Below are 19,419 nucleotides of genomic sequence, written 5' to 3'. Positions count from 1 at the left end.
AGTTTTGCTAACCATTTAATAAATGCTCTATGTGCCCTCCGCCTGCTGTACGGACAACATCGAGACGATAGTTGAATTCGTCCCAAACGCCTCTCAAAGTGTCGTCTTCTGCCACTGAAGTTACCGCTGCCGTGCTTCTGTTTTTGAGGTCATCCAGATTAGTCGCTAAAGGTGGCACAAAAACACGGTCTTTGACGTATCCCCACAAGAAAAAGTCGCAGGGTGTCGTGATGTCTGGGGATCTTGGGGGCCCAAGAGAGTAGCGCCAAGTCTCGGGGTCCCGTGCGACCCCAAGATGGACTCGATTTCAAATCAAATCGGGTCCATCTTTTTGAAACACCCTGTAGTCTTTACGCAGTTAGCATGTCCCCCCCATCGTCTCCCTGTCGTTACCAGAGGTGGGACAAAGTCATTGTTATGCAAGTCCAAGTCGAGTCGCAAGTCATCAAATTCATGACTCGAGTCTGACTCGAGTCCAAGTCACATGACTCGAGTCCACATCTCATAGGTGGGACAAAGTCATTGTTATGCAAGTCCAAGTCGAGTCGCAAGTCATCAAATTCATGACTCGAGTCTGACTCGAGTCCAAGTCACATGACTCGAGTCCACACCTCTGGTCGTTACAGAGGCTAACAGAGCTAATGCATTGATGGTTTCAGCCTTGTAGCACACTAGTAAGCGCCGTGCTAAAACCTGATACAGGCGGACAACCTGTGGGCTTTTACGAAAGGGATATTTGTTGAAAACACAGCATATTTGTTGGTATGGGGACAGCGGATAGAAACATTATCCTGGAAAACACAGGGATGTAACGCACGGCTTTGCGACCAACTCAAATGTAACTTACAAGCCCATTTTTACCACGTATACACACACACAGAGAGAAGCATTATGTACGTACGGCGTGTGTGTCTTTGTTTTTGCACGCATGCACCATACATGGGATAGCCAAAATATTTGGAGAAACAGCGGTGACATTTATTTTCACAGACCATCCCCCGTATACTTGTTTTTCACCGCAATGATCTTCACCAACGTGTAGTGACGCAACGATGAAAATCAAGTATTAAGTCACAATACACGCATCCGACTGCGTGTGAGAATCTATTATTTACCATTTATTAATATTATATGCAGATCACTTGCTCACGCCACATGTGGCCTAATGGAGGGGGACAAACCCGTATCAAAACGAGCCGCATCAAACGAATGAGACAAACCGAGCGAATTCTTGAACTGAACGGAAACCAGCAATCATGGCAATTCACTGAATCTCTAGGGGGGGGCAGGCGGGGGGAGAGTAATAACAGTTACATGCCAAAATTATATTACCATGTGTATAATATGTACAACAAAATTCATGCAGTAAAGCTAGGTTACTCTGACTTTTATCAACTCCATTGCTCAGAACGTTGCCGGCTGTGGTGACACGTCTGTACTGCAGTGCTTTTGGACCTGGGGTTGGTGGTTCATGCAGAAATCCTCGTGTGCCTGAGTCTCTCGAAACTGTGGTGCTAAGATTGTGGCCAGGGGGTGGAGGTACAGCACGTGGGTTGATGACCTGTCCGTGTGGAATCTGAACATCGTGTACCCGTCTGCGTGAGTGTCTTCCGGGTTGCACCCTTATGCAGATAAAAATACTCGATAAGTAACTGGCCAAATGTTCCAAACAAGGATCCCCGATTATTGTCTTCACAGACCCAGTTGATGTTTTTCTGGGTAAATAAATAATTATGCTCCAGTGCAGTATATTTAGATTCGCGTTATTTAAATTTGTTTGACATGATTGCGCATATTTTAGTCACACTAATCTACTACTGTGTAGAAAAAACTATAATTGAAATCGTTCACAGCCCTCTGTCAATCCCCTGCTGGATAACACAGTGTGGCGGTAATGAGATTTATATGACCATACTTCACCACGCTGGTCAGTGCGGCTTGGTGAAGGGAGGCCCAGGGCCGCATAAGATATCACTCAACGCTAATGCTAGTTGTGGCTGAGAATAGATCTCAGGTGGCTGGGATCATAGTTCAGTGTGCTAACCACTGCGCCACCACTCCACCATCTTGCATAAACTGTACTACTGTACAGTACTAAATATTCCATTGTGCAGTCATAACACTTGCCACTGCAAACACAAACTGTAAACCAACGTTTAAGCCGTTTGCACAAATGACAACAAAGACGAAGAACAGACATATGAACACATGTGTACGGAAAGTTGATACTGTATACAATAATGGAACCGGGTTTTACTCAACAATGATTAATTATGTTGCGTGTTCTTGCTTCAAGAATCAAGTTACTATATAAGCAACACTGTCTCCCACTGCGATCGCCATTTTCTTCTCAGTGCAATGAAGTATTGAAAATCCATTGACAAAATTCACAAATTTTACAAGGCATTGAACATCGTTTTTTTTTAGAGGTAATCAAAAGAGAAAAACGTTATCGTTTACACAAGTTGTAAAGAAATACCGAATATTGGTAATGTGTTCTTGGAACAAAAAACGATTTAACAACCATTGCCATTGCATGTAAAGCAATAAAACATGGTTAATATTTCTTTATATTTCACAAAAGGAAAAACATTAAATTGTGAATAAATGTGTGGCCTTCTTGGTCCATGTAGGATACATGCAGGTTAAGCTCATTGCGTGCTCTGCATTTGAACGTATTAAAAAAAACGATGATCTGAGAATGCGTTTGGCTTTGCAATTCCAAATATCATACATTCTAATAACAATAATAATATTCCTTTATTTACCCAGGAAAGCCTCACTGAGTGTTTAGGCTCTAAATGTGTGGGCTCCTTGCGTATAATGTTTGCCCAATTCTCTGTTCAGGGTTTTGCATGTGGGAAAAAAAAACAGGAGTATACCCTGAGAATTCAAACACATTTTGATCGAATGAGGTTGAAAAATAATTGTGTATTATTAAGTTAGAAAGCCACTTCTTCTAAGCACATGATCACTATGTGATCCACCAACACCACTGACCAAGCAGTAAACAGATTGGTCTTTCTTTCCTTGGTTTTTCCAATTGTTCTACTCATGGCATATCATGAGACAAATCATCTACTTGTAAATTGCACAGCCCTGTATGTGAGATAATGACCATGGTAAAGATTTTACATGATGTCTGAAAATTTTCTTCACAGTAAAGGTCTCACTTTCTCCCATACTCTGCTATGAGATTGTTTGATACGTAATTGTCAATCCAATATTTTTAATTCTGAGAGCTGAAATGTACCCAATTTAAATGGAGAATAATATTTATTTTCACGTAACTTTTTGTGCGCAGACGATGATGACTGAGCAGAGACCAACAACTAACTCCTCTATAAAACCCAGTTTAATCCGGAGTGGCTGTCTGATATCAAACCAACACCTCCAATTAGCACGGTTGGCTACGTATGGTGCAAAATAAGTTGAACATACATACATACAAACACAGGATCTTATTGTATACATACAAACCCAGGATCTCAGCAGTGCCAGCTCAATACCACAATATCTGAGCCAACCGGCCACCCGAATGACCTTTAAAAAATAAATAATAGAATGCATTAATTGGAATCAACACAATAAGGCTTACACATGCAGCATATACAATAGAATATAATTATCATGAGGAGTCAACACCCCCGCTTTGCACTGCAGCCCAGCTGAAGCAACCTTAGAACAATTCTGCTGCATCTAGCAGAGGGCAGTACAGCTAATCCGATATTGTACTGTTCTTCTATGCACCCACATTTATACTCTCCAGCTTCACCAACTTGTACTGACCTGTGTGGTACAGTATGGTCAACTAACCCCCACGGTTCCCACACGATGTTGAGAAGGGCTTCATGCAGCAGCGGATTAAAGAGGGCTGTACATTTACAACGAAGATTCAATGCTTGGATAATTAATTGATTGTTGATTTTGATCAATGCCTCCTGCACTATAAGAGTATTTATATTGTTTGCATTATTGATAAGTGTGAATATTTCCACAGTATAATGGTGTATTAATATTCATCTAAATTAAGGGTTTGTGGCACTTTACATATTTGTGTTTTGCAATTTTTTAACCGTTTCTCTGTTGTCAGCTTTTTGTATATTAACTTTTTTCATCTGTCCCCCTTAACAATAAGACTTGTAACCTCTATGGCCTCTCAATGAGTTATAAAAAAGTTATGTTTTTGTAATGAAACTTAACATGGCACTGTAGTGTAATGGTCATATCCACCGTGGTAATAATGTGAAAATATTTACAATACTTCAGTATCATTGGAAAAACTATTGTATTATAGCCTTTGATGAAAGCCTCTGTTAATATAATCCTGTACATTAACCATATGTTTTTTTGCTTTTCAATTGACTCATGTTAATATGTTTTAATGTTAATTGCATTGAGATACTGTAATGTATTTATTTTACAAACGGAAAACTGTACAATGCTCAGGCTGAAGATGAATTAAGTGAAATATCATCATTCACTGCCTATCCACTGCTGAATGAAGGCATCCCCAAAGCCGCCAACCATCTATCACGATCACTTTGATAAGATAATCCACCTCGCATCTGCACACCGGCCTATTTCATCACTCCATCTCCTCTTCATTTCTCTCAGTGATGTCCGGCATGTGCTATTTAACGTCACTCAGGGAAACCAAACATCCCCCTGAACGTTGCTGGTTAAGGCTGTAGCGATACCCCTTCCCCCACGGTCCTGTGACGCTGTAATCCATCTCACTCCCGTGATCTCTGTTATCGCTTACAAATTAACCAGTTACAACACATCCGTCTCATTAAACCTGGCGGACACTAAGCCAAAAACTTTTTCCACGCTTTTAACTTTTTTTTTACGGAGGAGTTTTACTTTTTTCTTTTGTTTTACAGCCATCGAGCAGTAACGCTTTCAAATCAGAATGCACAGCCTCACTTTCTCAAAGTCAGCAATCAAAGTCATGACTTTGTTTTTTCTTTCATTCCATTTAAGCCTTGCGGCTCCCTTGGGCACAGCCCCAGTTATATTTCAGGATGAAAGCTCAAGTGTGAGGCCCTTAGTTAGGCCTGGGTTGAAAAATAAAAAAATGACCTCCACGACATGGGAACTGGAAACTCGGAGAATCCCCAGGAGAAAAAAGGAGTGGGAAACATTTGCAGCGGCCGCGTGATGCAAAGCGACCACACAACCATGTCCTTAGAAACCCGGGCATCCGTGCACATGAACAACTCACAATTTTATGGATAATAATCAACTTTCCTCCGTCTTCTTCCAGGAAAACTAAATTCCAAAAATGTGCCGCTTAACGCACATGAAGCCTTGAAAGAGATTACGTAAAATTAGGTTATTATTGGTTATTTTTTGAAGACAGTACCTGTCCTTCTATCAGATTGGCACCCACCAAAGGAATGTGGAATTTCCAAATCTGGCTCAGGACCCCATATTGAGGTGAGCACCACCAAATGCTCATTTGAACAGAGATGCATTCACTTTTTAGCAGAGGTGGGACAAAGTCATTGTTATGCAAGTCCAAGTCGAGTCGCAAGTCATCAAATTCATGACTCGAGTCTGACTCGAGTCCAAGTCACATGACTCGAGTCCACATCTCATAGGTGGGACAAAGTCATTGTTATGCAAGTCCAAGTCGAGTCGCAAGTCATCAAATTCATGACTCGAGTCTGACTCGAGTCCAAGTCACATGACTCGAGTCCACATCTCATAGGTGGGACAAAGTCATTGTTATGCAAGTCCAAGTCGAGTCGCAAGTCATCAAATTCATGACTCGAGTCTGACTCGAGTCCAAGTCACATGACTCGAGTCCACATCTCATAGGTGGGACAAAGTCATTGTTATGCAAGTCCAAGTCGAGTCGCAAGTCATCAAATTCATGACTCGAGTCTGACTCGAGTCCAAGTCACATGACTCGAGTCCACACCTCTGCTTTTTAGTATTTTTATTTTAAGGAAGGGCGTATTCTACACAGCTCGCCCTGATCGTTTTTTTCCCGTGGCATTGCACGAGTGATTTGTTATGCACTCTGAGCAAAAGGGCTTACAGTGTAATATATTTGCATCTTGTGACCTCAATTACTTCATTGCAAATGCAAGCCTCAGTCATATACTGTGCAGTATATTATTATATGAATGCTCCTGTGTAAAGCGACTGATATGGGCACATTTGTTATTCTTAATCTCACTGGTGGGTATCTGTGTTGTAATAAACAACAAAACGTTACTGTCACTGACGGAAACATATAAAAACAAGATGGCTTATCTGTCTCATGGGGCCATGACCAACACGTGCCTCTCTTCACCGCTGCCTAAATACCTTTTATGACATATTGTCTCCTATAGTGGTAATATATTCGTTTATAAATATGTACATGCTGTAGAACATGAGCTCTTCTAACCTTGGAAAACCTCCACTAAAATCAAATCCTCTTCATGGGGGTCCTGTGGATGGGGGGATGCTGTTGTGCTGTCATGGGTAGCACACAAGACTTGCAATCCTGAGGTCACCAGTGAAGTCCTCCCAGCTCTGCACTTGAAAACGATGGGGCAAGTTTATTCAATCCTCCCGCCTCTGTCCACCCAGCAGCATAAAGGGGTAAGCCACAGTCAATCGGCAGGTCACGTGTTTCATTTTATTGAATGTTATTTATTTATTTTATTTGCACCTACGTGACTTTACCGAAAGAACCAAAGAGTATAGGTCACGTGTCGTTGACCAAAGTCTGGGTTTACGTCCGCCTCTTTCAAGATGTCCGACCAGTGTGTAAGAGGAGAACAAACACACTTCAAAGGGGAGGGAATCTCTAGAGCTTCATCTTGTGGAGGCCCTTACGCTAGCAGTGACAAGAAATTGCAGAACTGAACCTTTACCTGTTTGGCCAATCTGTCACTGAATACTTTTGCATGTGGGAACAAAGTGGAGATCTTGGGGAAGAGAAAAAAATATGCCTCATGCAAGAGGGGAAATCATAAAACCTCCAAACTGATAGGGGAGACACCTGCCTAGCCTTGCAGGTGTCACGTGCAACCGAGGTCAATCATCACTCAACAGGAAGACGTTTGTTCTCTGCTGTTGTTCCACATTGTCTGGAATTCCTTCCTGACCCTTCCCCTGTTCGAGTTCTGGCTCAAGACTTTCCCATAATCTTTGCCCTATAACTGGATCTATGAACTGCTTTCATTCCACACTTCTACCAGAATGTTGTCTCAACTCCCTATCTGGCCTGAACAATTATATTTTCTCTTTCTCTACTCTGGAGTAGTCCTCAAAAACAAGTCCCGCAATGGTTTAAATGCTCCAGCTTTATCCACATGGTCTTCCCCGTGTTTTTGCAGCCTATTGAGATGCGGATGCATTTAGACCGCTTCATACTATCATTCCAATTAGAGTACCTCGTGTGAAGGTGCATGGTGAATTACTACATCACAGAATCACAAGAGGCCGTGGAGGCTCGGAGCGGTCTTCAACAAGCATTGGATTGCCCGGAGCTGAAGGTGATGATGAATCAAAATTGTATTACATTTGGTTCTCTATACATGGTCAACCATCTCTGCCCCCAAAGCTGTGGATTCAAGGCACGTGCTTGGAGTTGGCAACTCTAAGATACAAAGCGCCGGGACATATTTGGGAAAAGAGTGGAACTACATGTGTCAAAATGAATGTGTTTCTACACAACTCACAAAAACTTCAAGGTGTCGTATGACGTACAAGGACAGCTACCTCAAATGAGGAAAACCAGAATGGGTGGCAAATCCTACGTGTGCCACTGTGCCCGGTATATCGACGGTATGTCTGAGTGACGTGATTTCACCATGTGAGAACCAGCCACGTGTGTTTTTGCAATGGAAGACTTGGACCAACAACACGTGACAGCAGTGTCGGTGAATCCAGAATCTTTGCTAAAGAGCAGCAGGTAAATATTGTATCATGAATCTTGCTTATTCGAAGCAGACACCTTGGTTGACAAAATCATCATGTTGTTCAATTTTCTTATTATTGCTACCATATATACAGGACTGTATTGCAGCTAATCCTGGATTAGAATGAAGGATCCTCCTGAAAGAGCCTTCAGCCCTCGGTGAGGCTTTCCTGGATGAAGGGCATTTACAGTGGAGGTATTTTTAAAACCCATAAGTGATGTGGCATTGGGAGGCCTGCATCCAGCAACGGAGTGATAGGCCATTTTATTAGTAATTTCTAAAATAGCTGTGGCGATTGATGTCTGAACAGGTCCTGTGCCCCACTCCGCCCCCCCCCCCTAACACACTCTTAACTACCATTGACCAGCGTGAAGTATGGTTTAAAAAAAAGACAATAACTTTATGGACATGGCATGGAAAGAGGCCTTCATCTAGCAGTGCACTGACAAAGGATTATAACTTAAAACTGCCACTCTTATTACATCGACTTTCTTTATCATCTTTATAGCTTCCCGCTTCAATTTGCTCTTGCCTCACCACGGCAATGTAGGTTGAAGTTTACTTGCTGTGCTGCGCTGCACATGTTCCTCACTCGGATTACATCTCGAAGACCAAAGTTCAAGTTTATATTGAACGCGCAATAACACACAGCAAGGAACAGCCGGGCACTTTGAAAAGGGAGTACAGTTTGTTCATGAACACATTTTCACGAATGAAGCCCAACCACGCAACCGGCCGGGGTCAATGACAGTAACAAATCATTCTTCCGCGAAACAAATTAAAGCGTCTGTTCGTTACAATCCCGTCGCAACTTAATTTATTTGCAATGCGCGTGTCGTGTGCGGCGGTGCGGTGTGGACGCAGACTGAGGAGAGAGAGAGCAGCGGCTCATCACTTGAATGGAGGAGACAGCAGGTGGTGCATTCCAAAGCACGCATCGCCAACACCGCCCTCGGCATCGCAGTGTCTCCACGACAATGAGAAATCCGATGAGCAACAAAGCTCTTGTGCACAGACGCAATGCCCACTTGAGAATCACAATATTTATTTTGTACCGGAGAAATCCGATGAGCAACAAAGCTCTTGTGCACAGACGCAATGCAAAAGTAAAATCTCACTCGTTGATCATCAGCAAGCCTCGAAAAGTGCGCGGTGGTGCAGCGGTGATCAGAGCACCGCGCTCCGAACCCAATGCAAGGGGCGTCCGAGTTGCATTCCCGGCCACGGCGATTTGTGACATCGGTGACGATTCATTTGACTGAACCTGCGCCCCCCTCCCCACACAGCCCCTCTGCCAACAAGACGTGACCAGCCCACACCGAGTGGGGTGGTGAAGTATGGTCAAACAACCCCCACAACCGACGACATCCAATCAACAGTGGATCGCCAAACAGGGGCCAGCACATCATTTTTAATTGCACGACTGTGTTGCATATGCAGTGTTTCTAGAACGGTGAAATGTGTAATTTTTTTTTGGGAAGGGGGGGGGTTACAAAAACACCAACAACATTCATCAAAGCATTTCTCTAAACACTCGCTTTACGTACAATACAATCACGAAACATCGCGTACAATAACGTATGCAGTGACACATTAAGTACACACAACATCATCATAACCATCACCACCACCATGCTGCCCGGTTCCCCACCTGTTATCGGTGCCCAGGTCGACACACATCACACATCACCACCACCACCACCAGTAAGTGCACCTCAAAATACAGCTGGGGCAGCATTTAATCTTATCTCGCGATGCGGAGGCCTCGCCTCCCCACCACCACGACGTACTTGTTAAACGAACGCAGCCCGCAGGGAAAGAAAGTGAAACGTCTTCTTTCTGTTGTTGTTGCTGCTGCTGCTGTCGCCGTTGCTGAGCGAGGTGGAAGAAGCGAGTTGGAAGAGGAGAATCCCGCGGTCCTTCCTCCCTCCCTCCCTCTCCCTTGCTCGTCTTCTGCGCGGGCACAGAAGCGCCGCCTCCTCCCTCCTCTCTCAACGCGGTGCTATGTGGCGACACAACGTCTGGCGGGGCTGCACCATTCTCGCTCGTCCACTCCCTTTCTCCCTCCTCCGCTTTGACGCAACTCTGCGAACGCAAAGCACTCGAAGACGACGCGCTCGGCCCGCTGGATGATGATGATGAGCGCACGTGGCGGGCGAGCGCGCGCGCGTTCGTGGGTTCTCGTTGCGTGAAACCCCAAAAAAGATGAAGAGGTCGAAAAAGAATAACCTCCCACGATGTTCTGGCGTTACTGTTGGCAGCAATGATTGTGTGTTGTGTGTGTGTGTATTATGCAATGGTTTTTGCTCTTACCCTAAATGGGCAGGGGTGTCTGAGCGTTTCGCAGTAATGGTATAATCCAGTGGATGGCCTTATCACATAACAGCAGACCTCTCTCCCTTTTGCTCCAAGCGCAGTCTCAATTTTGGTCAATAAATGCAGCCAGTCATACATATTTCCACGGATGATTTTGAAGCGTGTTATCAGATGTACCTTTTTCTTTACTGAACCTCAACCTCCATCCCATATTTACCATATTCTACAGTGTATAAACCCCACTAACCCTCCCCGTCCCGCTGTATTCTAAAGCAAAAGTTGGGTAGGTGTGCATGAGAAGCCAGATTTTTTTATTGATTGACACCGGAAAAAAAATGTGGGCACGCGTCTCAACTTCCCGAAGCGTTTTGCAATCCAGATAATATAGCAATGGCAGCAGTTTGCGTGCAGAACGCGAAACGTGTTCCCAGGAATGAAATGTGCGCCGGTGTTATGACAGGAGTGAAGGGTATTCGTGTTTCTCTCGGTAAAGTCACGTAGATAGAACATAATAAATGAAAAATGTAAATAATAGGGTTACCTGGAATTAAGTCGTCACCAAAAATTGCAGTCCCTGATCGAAGAAGAGCTTTCGCCCAGAGTTGGCATGCATGTGCAAGATGCCTGTCCCCCCCCCCCCCCCACTGGTTGAGTGCAGACTCCAACCCCGTTCGCACTGCAGCACAGACCCCCCCCCCACCCGCTGGGCAGGCTTAGGCAGGCAGGCACACGCCCGCCACGCAAACTATTAACTATTATGGATACAAAAAATAAGAATAGCATTTACCCTTTCTGGCACTAAAACAGGCGTGTTAAGATGTTCAGACACCAAGTAGAAACCTTTTGCAAGGAATCAAGTTCGCATTGACCGCACGTACTTGTGGTGATCGTGGCAACAAGCATGCTCTGCTACAATATATATGCATTGTCTTTGAAACTGATTGGCCGACACCAATCTATTATATTCACTAGGTAAAGTCCACTGGGCTACAGTACTGACATTTTTTGCTGTAAGGGGCGACCTGGAGAAACACAGGATAGGCGATGAGCCCCTTGGATGAGCCAAATCATCTGAACGCAATGTTTCTAAATGTGTAGGGCAAAAAAAAACCGGGGTGAACACGGAGAAAAGTCCATGCGACAACCACGGGGAGATCATGCAGACTTCGCGAATACTCGAAACAGGCAGCGTCAGGGTCGGGAACGAACCCATGCCCTCCCGAGTTGCAAGCGAGTGGCGGTAACATCTCAGAGTTGGCTCGAGAGCAGAGTGGTGGGCTGTCGTGGAGTTATGCTGAATAATTCAACTTGAAATTGGAAGGTTTTCTCGACTAAATCCTGCAGAAAAATTAGGTGATTGTAATAATATATATCAGAAACGTAGTGATGCCGTTCCAATTTTTGCTTCATCCAAATACAGTCAGTGCACGTTATGATTTGTTACATTCCAATCACACATTTCCAGCACTTTGTTAATACACTGCCGGATGAAGGCCTCTGCTGTGCATGTCACGGGGGAGGTTGTTTACACATACATCACCACAGCGGTCAGTGCGTGTTCGTGAAGGAGGAGACAGGGCGGGTGAGGACTGGTCCATATATCACTCGCCAGGCACCAAGAGAAGGGATAATTTCATTTACAGCCCTTTGGTAATAATCAGCCGCAGGGCCCGCTAATGCTGTGAATCGAACTCAGGTCGTCGGGTTCATAGCGTAAGGCGATACATATAACCACACTGCGCCACGTATTACCCCTGAGCTACGTATTACTCGATGTATTTGTGCACCTAGCCCGGCCACAAGTGTCGTGGTACGTGATACCAGTGCAAATGTGTTGTTATGCGTGACTGGCATATAGTACAATTTTTTTGTAGGGAACGTCATTGTACATAAACACTTTACATTTATCCTTATTTTCTCCAAAGTACAGTAATTGTAGAAAGTAAAAAACGCAGCATGTAATCGCGTTTCGTAACAAATCGTCACCGTGTCATAACGGGACCTCCGATTAGCACGGTTGGCCACGTACGGTGCGAACGAAGTTCAGCATACGTATAGAAGGCACATGAAGCAAAACAAGTTGTTGACTGTGTATATGCATCACTACAATACCGTAACCGTTTAAAACTTTGACAAGTGCTTGCTCTTCTCGCCTTTTGGCGTCCTCTGGTCTGACACCGTTTGAGACGAGGCTCAAAAGAAAGCTGTCTCTGGTGTGGACCAATCAGTTTCAAGGGCAATGCATTTATTATCGGAGTACGTTTTTTGTTTGCATTCCGACCACAAGTATTGTAGTTAATGCAGACACGATTCCTTGTAAAAGGTTTCAGTTTGGTGTTTTAACATCTTAACACCTGTTTTGTTGCCATAAAAAATGGGAAAAATCAATTCTCAAGTGGTTGCTCATTTGTTGTTACTCATAACGCGTGGTATGTATAGTGCAGTATTGATTGTTCTTGTTGTGGTTGTAAATTGTGCGGTCGGTGAAGTTTGTGCACGCATCCGGATCGACAGACAGGACTTGAGCCCGCCTCTCACTTGTTTGTTATTGGCCCCACAGCTGCCAAGTGGTGCCTCCACCCGCCGCCGTTCAAGAAAGTGCCGTGTGCCTGTCTGGGTCTCTGAACAGTTAAATCAAATAAGACTTTTCAGGTTGTTGATTCAGTCGGAAGCGTAGAACTTTAAACACTCTTGCTCATACACGCACACACTCGTGCTACGAGATGGTTTGATACATAACTGTCAATGCAATATTTTTCTTTATTCTTAGAGCTGGAAAGTAGCCAATTTAAGCGTAGAATCATATTTATTTTGATGTTTTTGTTGTGTGTGTGTGTGTGTATAGACTATGATGACTGAGTGGGGACCATCAACTAGCTACACTTGAGAACCCAGTTTAATCCGGAGTGGCTGCCTTATATCAAACCGCACCTCCAATTGGCACATTTGGCTACGTACTGTGCGAAAGAAGTTCAATATACATACACATCCGATTATTTTAAGTACAGCAATCGATAACTGTTCTCCACCTATTCTCGCTTCGATTACTCGACTAGTTGGATCACAACACAAAACTAATTGTTGAAGGGGAGGGAATTAGCTCTCTAATTCCTCTCTCTAATTCCGACGTGTGCCGCTGGACGGCAGGTGATGGGCGGTGGTTCATTGATATAATCGGTAGCGTCCTGTTGGGTGATCCTTCGTAGGGGGCTTCCCTCCTTCGCGAGATTGCTATAGTTACAGGGACCAGAGAAATCAACTCCCAAAAAGTATACTCATACTCTTTGGTTCTTTCGGTAAAGTCACGTAGGTATAAAAATATATATATATCACGACGTTTCGATCGCAACACAAGCGGTCGTCCTCAGGCGGCAAAAATAATCCAGCAGTGGAACTGCTGAACCAGCGAGAGAGCTGTTACAGCAAGGTTATAGCAGCTTGTGTTGCGATCGAAACGTGATATATTATTTTTTGCTTAATTTAATTTTTCTACCTTCCGTGACTTTACCGAAAGAACCAAATAGGATGGATTCCTGCAGTCACGAAAGCTTCAAATCCCTAAAAGTAGTCGATTATAACTTTGTTTGGTGAAACTGCTGTAATCTTATAGCCCCAGCTCTAAATATTGAGTGGAGATTTTTGCTTTAGTTGACTGCATCTCCCGCCACAGTCCACAGATTAAAACCCAATGTTTGTGCGATAAGGTCACGCTAGAGAAAGTCAGATTTAAAAAACTACGTACTCTAAGGCAGTTAACCACAACACTGTAGTTCAACGCTTGCGTCCTGACCAGCGTGGCGAAGTATGGCCTTCACACGTAGCGGATTGACCAAAGGGCTGTAACATAATTCGTGTTGTTACCATTACGGTTAGCCATTTCAACAACAGACCTTGTCTCTAACCAGACTAATTTCTAATACAGGATACTTCAAAAAAATGTTAACACTTCTAAGAATTTGCACCAATTCCGCAATAAATGTGCCTCCGGGCTTTGGAGACCACCTGGAGAAGATTCCAGGCACGTGTTGACAATGAGGGCGAGCAAGTGGAAACTCTTTGACTTTTTGAAGCATTTAAAATACATTTGTTATCATGATAATTGTTGTTTTACCCTTTTATCTGGTAACAAAACTGACACCTTTTTTTACAAGGAGTCATGTTTGCATTGACCACAATACCTGCGGTCAGAATGCAAACAAAAAACACAACTCTGATAATGATATGCACTGTCCTTGAAATTGATTAGTCCACACCCGAGACAGCTTTTCTTAGAGCCTAGTCTCACATGGTGTTGGACCAGATAACGCCAAAAGGCGCACAACTCAAAGACAATGCACCATCAGAGTATGAGAGCTCGGGGTAAAGGTGTCAGTTTTGTTGCCAGCTAAAAGGGTAAAAAAACAATTATCATATTTTGCTACTGGCAAAGGAGGTTCCAATGGTGTAAATTTGTTATCATGTTACAGTGTATCATCCGGTCTTTTTCCATTAAAAACGACAGTGCCAAGTGTTAAACATTTTTTAAGTACCCTGTGTGTGTATATATTTTTAAAAAAAACTTCTACGAGGCGCTATTTGTGCTCACTTTAAGAACTTTTAAGTCCGTGGCCAAATCACCCAGAACGCGCCCTGATCTCGTCTGATCTCGCAAGCTAAGCAGGTGTCGAGCCTGGACGCAGTCAGATAGTCTTTGGATGGGTGATAGTTACGGACAAAGCAGGCTGTTGTTATCAAGGCTGCTTCGTGGCTATGTCGTGAGCATCACCCACCCCACACTGACGACCTGCTTGGTGAAGTATGGTTAAATAAACCCCACCGCCCACGTGACAGCCATGTGGAGGCCCTCATCAGGCAACATCCAGTTAGTTGTAATTACAAGTTAGTTGAAGCTAGTTGTAATTACTGGCGAAACGTCGTACTCAGATTGTAAATGTTGTGGCTTGGCTCTCCAACACACAACCGGTCAGTGCTGTACTAGTGACGAATTGGCCACGTTCTGTTTACGTGACAACCCTTACTAGTTGGCTGTGTCGGGTGGTGGCGGGTTTTAACGACACATTTATATATTTTTCTCAATCTAACCCAAAAAAAACTCTATTATGGATGATATTGGTCGCAAAAGCCTACGTGTTAAAATGTTATATTCGCAAATAAATATTGTACAGTGGCAAAGAGTCGATCCGTCACTTGTGTGTGAATACTGAATGATAATGAGCAGCGTTTTACTTGAAGTCACCTCGGTTTGATATTCTCCGCTTGCATTCCCCCATGGGACATCAGGATTAGGGGGTTTCCATGGAGACGACTGACACGCAGTGCCAGGCTGCCATCTCCTGGAACTTTTATTAATGCAGTACTGTACACACACAAAAACTGGTGAAACAATGCATCCAATTTGTCCATTGAAATCAACTCTAAAGTTCACTGCATACATACATCCCCCGACCGGTCAAGGGCTGTCGCCACCTCGCACAGGACATGGGGGTTACCAGAGGTGTGGACTCGAGTCATGTGACTTGGACTCGAGTCAGACTCGAGTCATGAATTTGATGACTTGCGACTCGACTTGGACTTGCATAACAATGACTTTGTCCCACCTATGAGATGTGGACTCGAGTCATGTGACTTGGACTCGAGTCAGACTCGAGTCATGAATTTGATGACTTGCGACTCGACTTGGACTTGCATAACAATGACTTTGTCCCACCTCTGGGGGTTACTGACCATGCTTTGCCACGCTGGTCAATCGATGGTTGCTAAAGGCGGGGAGCATCGAGGTAGAATTCAGCAATGGATTGTGTGGCACTGCCCTTTGCTACTCTTGGCTTGTTCGGCAACCTGTTTGTGCATGATGGTCACCAAATCAGAGCACTGTCGATGGGTCATCTTCCGAGATCTGATGAGATCGGATTCGTCATTGTGATTTGTCCATCGGCTATAGCACAACATTGATTGGTAAATAATACTGCACAGTGCTGTTGTTTATACGTTTGAACAACCACTTGTTCAGATCAAATTAAGTGTTTGTTTGAAAATAAAAAAGACCTCGACATGCATACAGCTTGTAACGTGAGAATCTCACGCTGATTTTGACAGTTTCCAATATAGTTTGCGACAAGCTAATTCCCAGACCGAGTATTTATTTAGAGTTCCGTCGAGATGTGCTTAGATTTGCACAAGCCACCGTGACCTCTATTCCTCATATCCTTCCTCACGTGGAAGCTCTCATGAAACAAACTGTTATACTTGAAGACAAAACAACAATTTGGATCAATATGTCGTGAAATAATGAAATATACCGACATTATTAACAAACATGAATGTATCACAATACTTTTTTGAACTGCATCAACCACACACGTGCAGTATTTGTCAGTGGAAACATGTTCACATTTAAATGGTTTGCATCTTCTATAGTTATACCCTAGGAGGCTTTTGGTTGTTGCAGATTTTCAGAGTTTACCTTATTAATGCTGGCATTCATTTGCCTAGATTTGTGTTTGTTATTGTCAAGGACACATCGGTTTAAACACAATTAAACTTTCATTATTATAGGTGGTAATAAGCTGGAGTCGGTTTTGTTTAATTAAAATTAGGGATGGGGTACATAACGTAAAGAACGCTAGGAAATAATTTCCAACACGTCAGTTAGGAATATGAACTGTGGTGCGTGTATGGTTATACTAAAATTTTAAGGTAAAAAGCTGCATTACCTACAAAACTATACTAAGTCTCGGCGTTAGTGAAATTAGGAGGTATGATTACTTTCTGCAGAGCTTCATATATGTTGGTTATTAAAGGCAAACACAGGTGGAAAACATCTGGGCACATGAGATTTCTGTCGAAGAGAATTGGGTGTCATAAGCAGAGATTGATGGCAAGTGTTGATTAAAAATGAAGGTGTGTGGGGGTGAAAGGATGGATATCTGCAAATGATGTGATGAGGATGCACTCAAAATAGTTATTACAAGACATGGGAATATGTAACAAGGGCACCATTTGGAGTGTATGATTAATGATTTGCAATTTCAGGGGGAAATGTATTTTAGTGGAAACAGCCGAATGAAAGTAAGTGTTGTAAATAGGGAATTGGTTAATAAATAGGTCAAAGTGTAAATTTCGATTTAAAGCTTTCGTGACTGCAGTGATTCATCTTCTTGGTTCTTTCGGTAAAGTCACGTAGAATGGAAATAATAAAATAATAAAAATAAAACATAATAAAATAATTCTCACGACGTTTCGGCCACAACGCAAGCAGCCGTCCTCAGGTGGAGAACAGGTCTTTCAGACGCTGTCTTTCTGACAGACCTGTTCTTCACCTGAGGACGGCTGCTTGCGTTGTGGCCGAAACGTCGTGAGAATTATTTTATTATGTTTTATTTTTATTATTTTATTATTTCCATTCTACGTGACTTTACCGAAAGAACCAAGAAGAAGAGGTCAAATTGTCTACCTGCTCAAACAAGCATTCGAAGTTATGAGGGCCACACAAACCTCATGCGATGAGGGCCACACTAACAGTGGCCCTCAGTCAATTCCACACACTTCATGATCGATAGGGTACAATCTCTGCTACTGCTTTCTTGAACTTCATGAACACAACATCCAAAAACATACGTAGAATGCATGCTGTGTCCTGTGTGCAAGTCTTTTGTCCATCCACTGCTGGATGACGGTCTCCCCTCGCTGTGCAACATCGTGGGTGCTATTTGACCACACGCTGGTCAGTGTGAATTAGCGAATGTGAGGAGTAAATACGTTAGAGCATAGTACAGTACAACAATGTATCTTTTTTTAATCCAGCACCGTCATCTGCTGACAGCATGCTCCCCGCAGCAGCCGCTACAGCAGCTGCTGTATGTATTGTGGTTGCCCATCCAAGCACTACCCAGACTCATCCTGCTGAGCTTCTGAGATCTGATGAGGTCTGGCATATTCTGAGTGATTTTAACGCACACAATGCAGTCATATCCTCACTTTAATTTGGGAGTTCAATTTAAATATAAAATACTTAAATGCAACCTTGCTACACACTACACTGCCCTTAGCCGCAACCCACTTTACTTACTCTTATCAAGAAAACAATTAAATTCAGAATACCTAAGGGCGCCTATTCAATATTCACGTCACAGGCTGGATTTTTAATTACTTGCTGAGTCCGAATAAGCCACCTGTTTTTCTCTTCCTAAATGACATCTTAAAAATAATGTTGCTCATTCATCAATACTTAGAATTCATCACAAGAGTCAAATTTACACCACACTTAAGCACAAGTCCCTCAAGGGGTCAGTGAGATTCCAAAGCCAATCACGCCTGGTGTCAACAAGAAGCCGTATGAGGTCAAACGACTTCGTAAATCCGGGATCGGGACTACATAACTATAGCTTGTGACATCAAGGCAATTCTCACAAGTGTGTTGTACCCAACGTTTGGGCATATCACCCACGTTTGAGCATTTGGCAATGTAATAAACCACATATGTGGATTGGCCCCAGTGTTCAAGCAAACATTAAACGCTGTTTATACTTTGGCTGGAACTCATCACTCAAGAAGGGATTAGAAGGTGGCTATTCCTAGAGCCATATCATATTGGGTGATGGAGTCCTTTCCCATCCTGCTCCTGAGCAGGGGATTTTCTGCCGATTCTAAACTAATGGATGGTTTTCAATCAAGTCACAATTTTTTTTAAATATATTACTGCGTACTTTATGCGGTTGTGCTGTATTAACTCCTAAAGTACCGTGTGTTGTCCGGTATATTATCCTACATTTTGCTCCACATGCCGGGAGTTTTTTCGGGAACTGAGTTCAGTACTGGGAGCTCCCAACACATGGGAGCAAAAACAGCTGATAAATGAGGCCTCAAGAACTGGTTCTGATATCAACCATGGCTGGGAATGGAATATATATTTGGTTGTTTTTTGCTTTAATTTCTATTTGCTTCATTTGTGTAGTATAATTTCATTTAATTGTTATTGATTTTGTAATTTTGGAGACCGTGCATCCGAACTTGAAACTTCAACTCGGATTGCTGGGTTCATGACTCAGTACGCTAATCACCATGTTAAGCTCATGCAAATGAAGTCAAACGTTCGCATAAACGGATACTAATATTTATTTCATTTAAATTATTCTGAGCTGTAATGCAAATGCTTTTTTGTGTATTTTTGTAATGAATT

At 43.2% G+C, this 19,419-nt stretch overlaps 1 protein-coding gene across 1 annotated transcript in view; it reads right to left on the bottom strand.

Annotated features, from left to right (window-relative positions):
• LOC144932539 (cAMP-dependent protein kinase inhibitor alpha-like) overlaps nt 1-10,201 on the bottom strand; it is a 50,523-nt gene extending 40,322 nt beyond the window's left edge. Inside the window, exon 1 of the mRNA XM_078856722.1 lies at nt 9,716-10,201. The gene's annotated coding sequence lies outside the window, so the exon portion shown is untranslated. The remainder of the gene's footprint in view (nt 1-9,715) is intronic.
• Nucleotides 10,202-19,419: the final 9,218 nt, after the last annotated feature.

This window comes from Lampetra fluviatilis, chromosome 5 (assembly GCF_964198595.1).
Source record: "Lampetra fluviatilis chromosome 5, kcLamFluv1.1, whole genome shotgun sequence".
NCBI lineage: Eukaryota > Metazoa > Chordata > Hyperoartia > Petromyzontiformes > Petromyzontidae > Lampetra > Lampetra fluviatilis.
This window is presented reverse-complemented; position numbering and strand designations above follow the sequence as displayed.